This window comes from Calidris pugnax, unplaced genomic scaffold (genome assembly GCF_001431845.1).
Source record: "Calidris pugnax isolate Ruff unplaced genomic scaffold, ASM143184v1 scaffold24, whole genome shotgun sequence".
Lineage (NCBI taxonomy): Eukaryota > Metazoa > Chordata > Aves > Charadriiformes > Scolopacidae > Calidris > Calidris pugnax.
In genome coordinates this window covers 7,518,497-7,524,767 of record NW_015090922.1, presented here as the reverse complement: position 1 = coordinate 7,524,767, position 6,271 = coordinate 7,518,497, and positions in this window count along the sequence as shown.

Here is a 6,271-nt window from a genome sequence, read left to right as displayed (position 1 = left end):
AGGTGAAGGACAGGCAGTGTCAGGGTAGGGCTTCACCTGGGCTACATTTCACCTGGGAAATTACCACACTGCAAGAAGGGGTCCGGCCACTGAGAGCTGTGAGAGATGTGTGTGGATTCCGAAAATTCTGAGAAGTGATTGTATTTAGTAAGAGGTTGGTGAGAATAGTTGTGTTTAGTGAGGGGTCAGTGAGGTGAAAAGAAGTGGCCTGGCAATGGGCGATTACACGGGTGGCAGATGGTGAGGGAGCAGGCCCCGCACCTCAGGTCAGGGGACAAGGCCAGACTAGTGGTCCCAGCCACGTGTGGTAGAGGTGACCTCTGCAAGCCCATGGCTCCTCACCCTGCCTCTTCTCACAGCGCAAAAATGCATGGAAACATCCCTGGCGTCATTGACCAAACCCCCAGCAAATTGAAGAGGGGCCCAGCTGCGCCAGGGGGTCGCAGAGCTGTGGCCTTGGTTAAGGAAAGGCCAGGGACCACTGGCACCACTTGAGGTGTGAGACCTCAGCATGTGTGGAAAGTCAATCAAGCCCCTCTGAAAAGCTTTCATAAATTAGGGCCCAAATTCTGACATCTTGGTAATTATGCTGTGCTCACACAGCTAGAGGACAGGGGTGTTTCACACCACTTACATCTATATGGTACATGCATAAGTCAAAACAGACAGAAGGAGGAACCTAAATTTCAAAACAGACCAGCTAAACAATTACAGGTTAAAAGATGCCCAGTGCAGTCTAAATTAAAATGTATGAGAAGGTGTTGGGTTGTTTTTAATGTCTAGTTTATTATTAGATCAAATAACACAGCCAGACTAACAAAGAGATTAGGAGCTTTTTCTGCTCTAATTATTTGTGGAGGATTATGTGTCTGTCCTGAGCTTTGGTTCCAGCCCAGCGTACTGCCCAGTTTGCAGAGGTTTATAACATTCTGGGTATGCTCTGCTCAACACAGGATTGTTGAGTTTTAATTAAAAGTCATCTTACATGGCTAAAAGCCTTTATATTTTCATCCACTCAAACTTATTTCAAAAGTCATCAACTCTGACTAATGCAGAACTAACCTCATCTTGAAAATACTTAGTTACCGGGTAAATTAGTTGTTATATTTTCAATGCAGTAAACTCCTGGGAAATTCTTGCCATGAATCAGAGATGCTGATGACTGGGGTATCACTTCAGGAACATTTCTTTGCAGATATATAAGTCTCACAGTGGAAAAATCATTCATCTCTCCTAAACCTTATTTAGCAGTTAAAACCAAGGATTCTTATACTGTTGTACTGATATGACTTACCTGATCAGTCAGCACTCAAATCATCCGTCGCTCAGTAGCAGCACTCTGATAACACAGATGGAGTAAAGCTTTATTCAGCGGTACATTTTCCAGAACATTTTCCAGGACAATCGAGACTCACCATACTGTAATTTGTAGAGCTGTCTGTTTGGGACTGCGATTTTTCCCAATTTATCAGGCTGCCGTGACTCGCCTGAGCACACTACTAACACGGCAGCTGCAGTCCCTGCGACGTTAGCTGCAGAGCCTTCGTATTTCAGTGTCAAAGTCATAGACCTCTGACACTGGCACCGAAGATGGACTTCTTCACTCGGTAGCTATCATGCTGCCGCTGTCTTCTGCGTGGGTCCAACCACAAGCAAATAATCTCACTTAGTCACCAACAAAAATGAAATGTAATTGGGCCTGCTGGTTTTTTGCTAAGTTGGTGAAGTGTGTCATTGAATATAATGGCACTCACAGAGGGAACATTGCTTTTTTCATAGGCTTAAAACCTTGCTTAGAAAAGTGCCACTTTCAGAGCTATTTGTCATATTTTGTAGTGCTTGTTTTCCCTCAGCAAAGCAGTTTTTCATTCATTGGGAAGATCTTCTTCCTGCTGTTTACTTCCAATCCAGTCAGCCCACCCACACAGAAGTGCACTATGAGCAAAAAAGAGAAAGTTCATTCAGTCTTTAGCAGCAGGCCCTGGCCTTTTCATAGCTGAGGCTCATTGGAGAAAAGCTGGCAACCTTACTGTACCTCTTCTAGCAAATATCTCTTTCTCTCCCCCCCTCCTGTAGAGCTGCCCCTTTCTCCCTCCACACAATATTGCTGGGTCACAGGCACTGGGCTGTGCCCAGCGAGGCTTAAATGCTTGGATTTGATACTTCAGCTGCTGTGATATCAAATACACCTGTGGGGTATGCCATCAGGGACCACTGAGCCAGAAGGTTAAAAAAATCAACTCAGGAAATAGTATCCTGGGTGAGTAGAAGAGGTAGATACTTGGATATTATGTTCCAGGGCACAGCTGGATGAAGAAGACAGTATAAAGGTCTTTCTCAGGAAAACCTGTTAGATAGGACTATTGCAGAGAGGGTTGTACTTCATCAAGGACTTTTGCTTGCATAAACATACCATAATGTTATTGCAAGGACAACTCTTGCTAAAATGAACAGCCTTTCTCCTGTCACCTTGTACAAGCTCCTGAGTGGCAGGTCTGTTACTGCATCTGAGTAGGCTTTGCCTACCTTCCCTCTTTTAGAAGAAGATGACAGTTGCTATGGTTTGCTAAAACCTAGAGATCCTGAAGCCATAGAAAACAGAATCACAGGGTGCTACGATGTCAGGAGTGGAAAAAGATTGCTTAAAATTAGTATTAACTAGAGTAAATGAAGAAATCTAAGGAAAGAAAATTAGGCAGTGACTTCAGGTAAAAGATCTGTATCGTGGCCAAATATTTATTGTGGATGAGCTTCTAAGCTAAACATTTCAAAGGACTCCAGGAAAGCAAAAGAAAACGTTTGCTTCACGGTAGGGAGGTAGAATGAGTTACCTACTAGGAGCACTATGCCCCTAACCTCAATGGCACTGGGACGTAAAAACCTAGATGTTTCTTCTTTGCTGCATGCATTGCCCACTCAGTGCAGTCAGCTTTAACTGCTTATTCCTTCTGCTGTACTGCAATCAATGATGAGAGGCTGAACATTGACTGATCCTTGTGTACTTCAGAGCATCCTTAACCCTGATGCAGGGCGTGTAGTTGGCTATGGCCCTCAAAAACACACACATGGAGATTACCCAAAGCACAATAACCAAACAACCTTTGAGCCATGACATATATCCTTCTCTCTGAAACACCCCGTAGGCTGGGGATTCAGAGCGTGCACTGTAGTAGCTGGCAGAACCACTGATGCTTTGACTTCTGTGCAACGGAGGTTAGCAGCACCAGGAAACCCAATATGCAGTTTTTAAAATGTTGTTGCTTCCTTCTTGCAGGAGGAAGAGTCATTTAACAGAAGTGTAGCGGTCTGTTTAATTGCTGATTATCTTAAACCGAGCAACTTAACTGAGCAAATATTAGTCCCGTATTTTTAGCACTATGAGTGAAAATGATGAAGTGTAGTGAAATATTCAGCCAAAAAACAGACATAGAAAGGCAAGCTGAGCAACAAAAATTACAACACAGATGGTCATGATAAATTAATTGAAGTCACTAGGCTGCAGGGGGGGAGATGCAAAAAAATGCCATGGAGCCTAAAAGTAGACAGATGTCAAAAATATCTGTGATTATGCACTTAATTGCACTCTCTATGATTGCTTGATTCCTAATGTACACTATTAACAAACAATAATCTCCAAAGGACATTATCAAGGTTGTTGGCTTTTAAAATGACCAAATGTCGAAAGTTGACACAGTCCATAATGTCACCTTTACGGGGGTAATGATTTGTTAAGCTTTGATTTTCATTATGTGATGAAAATTCCTCTAGTAGCAGAGACATAACAGCTTTCACACCATATTTGCAGGGTTTTTTCCTCTGTCCTACGTAAATATGCATTATTTTATCTTGCACGGTTTGATACGTATCTAACTAACAGCAATTGACAGGTTGTCATTAGTCCCAGTGGGCTTCAAATGGTTTGGATCCATTTGGTAAAACAGGAATTTTGCCACTAAATTCAACAGGATTAAGGCTATGTCCATACTCTGTTCAAGTTTGTTCTACAGTCTACTGAAACCAATGGAGGGATTTGAGCTGACCCGGAAGGGAATTCAGGGGGGAAAAAAAAGAAAAGAGTGGTGTGTCTGTGTGTGATAGTGCTACAGTTTCATTTAATGCAAACACAGAGCATATAGGGAATCAAATTGTTGCTCCCAACCATGTATAACCTGTGTGTATATATATATATATCTCACTGAAACTTTATGGGATGTATTGTGTAAGAAATTGTAGCTTTGTCATGTACAACCTCTCCAGGAGAGATCAACAGGACGAAAGGAGACAAGGGTACTTATGAAACTTTGGGGATTTGAGACAGCGAGAAGGTCCTCTGGAGGCAAGAACTGAAAACTCAAACAAGTCCCAGTGAGAGCACACTGTTTGTGTAGTGCCTCTCAAAGAAAGCTGTGCCAACTCTTCCCGCTCTGAGGCAGACAGAGCTCTGGAGGATGCGCATATCCTCCGTGAGTCTAACAGAAGCTTCTTTTAAACACTTAAAAAAAAAGATGCAGGGTACAAAATCTCCCTGTTGTTACATCCCAAGACCTTAAAGCCTACATCCCACAGTTAGGGAAGTGGGATCACCTCTTTCCCATTGCCAACAGCTGCTTAAGAATAAAGGTTTCTGAAATGGTGGTGTTTCAGAGGGGAGCACCCTGTGGGCATTTGAGCTAAGCCCACATTCCCTGGGCTATCATTTGTGTCCACGGATTCTTTCCCGGGTCACCCACACAGCACTCGGAAAGCACTAGTACCTGCATTTGGGGTGCCCAGGCACTCCACCAACCTGCCAAGCACTCAGGCACTGGCCATAAGCAGCAAATGCTTTTGAGCACAGCTGGAAACAAAAGCTGGCATACTGCAACCTTCCCACTGGCTCGGCCCTGGGGAGGTCTTTCCCTTCAGTGAGGCTGCTCCCCCCTTTCACCATACTTTCTCCCCTTGAGCCTGCAGACAGGGGGGTCTGCTGCTGCAGAAGCTGCAAGAGCTGCTCTGGCTGAGCTGGGCTGGGAAAAGTCACAACAATTCAGCTGTTCCTGCACACCAGGGTTTGGACAGGGTGAGCATGTTGCCTCTGCTGCCTCCTGATTGTGTATTTAAAGCCCGGACAACCTGAGTGTTGGAAGGGTGAAGGAAGATTTCAGTCACTGCTTGCGGGTTGCAGACAAGCCATTAAAGGAGGACGGCAAGGGGAGGGTGGGGAACTGGGGAACCCCAGCATGAGTTTGATTTTTTAGATCATATCAAATTTTTTCTCTTTAAAATGTGAATTCTTAAGGTAAATCTTGAAGTAAATGTCTTGAACATAATTCCTTCAGTTAAACGCCCATTTTCTGTAAGATATGTAGCATTACCCACCCACAGACCTGTATTTCTTTCAGCGTGGGAGGTCAACATTTGAAACTCTAATCCCACAAACGCCGAGATTTATTCTAAACCTAGAGCTTGTGGGCTTTTTTATTATTTTTTTTTTTAATTTCATTTAAATTCAATCTAACAATTGCTCTTTCCTTATGGACAGCCCCAGGCCACCCCGTTCATCCATTACCCAGCATTTCGCCAAGACTATCAGCAACCAAAGACAGTACATGCCGCAGGGGAGCTTCACTGGGGAAGGTGTTAAATGTAGTGATCTAGCAATAGCACATGTTTTCAGTCTCTTAAGCAGACGGTGATCTATGGAAGCAGATGCATCTAGTAAATTGTATTCACAACATGTAGAGTCAGTTCAATCAGTCCTGAGCCTCTGTGCCCACGAGTGAGTTGTAGTATCTCACTGCGGCATGGTCCTGCTCACCACTGGAAGGTGAAACTCCATACCTGCGGCATGAGGCAGCAAATGCAACAGAACATGCAGAGGCTGTTGGGCAGAAGCTATCAAAACATATTTGAAATAACTCAGGCTCAGCCTAGATGAGATCTTCTAATTTGATACTTATCTCCCACCCCACCCTTCTATATGACAGAAATCTTTTTGAGCCTGCCAATAAAATGTCCTACATTATAACTCAAAATATTAATTATTTGACAAGCTAGTGCTCATTTTCTTATCATTGCAGCCCTTGGTTTTCTGTTGTGATTCTAAATGGTTAAGCAAGCTGGATGCTAGGAGGAGTAATCTGCTGTAATACGCCATGGTCTGATGCACGCACCTAGATTGGAGTGTTACTTAAGCTTTAATCCCCGAGAAATCAGTGATTACCCACAGGAGACAAATGGAGGGCTGTTTATAGTATAGTTGCTAGACAACAGCGCACCATTTAAAGTCTAT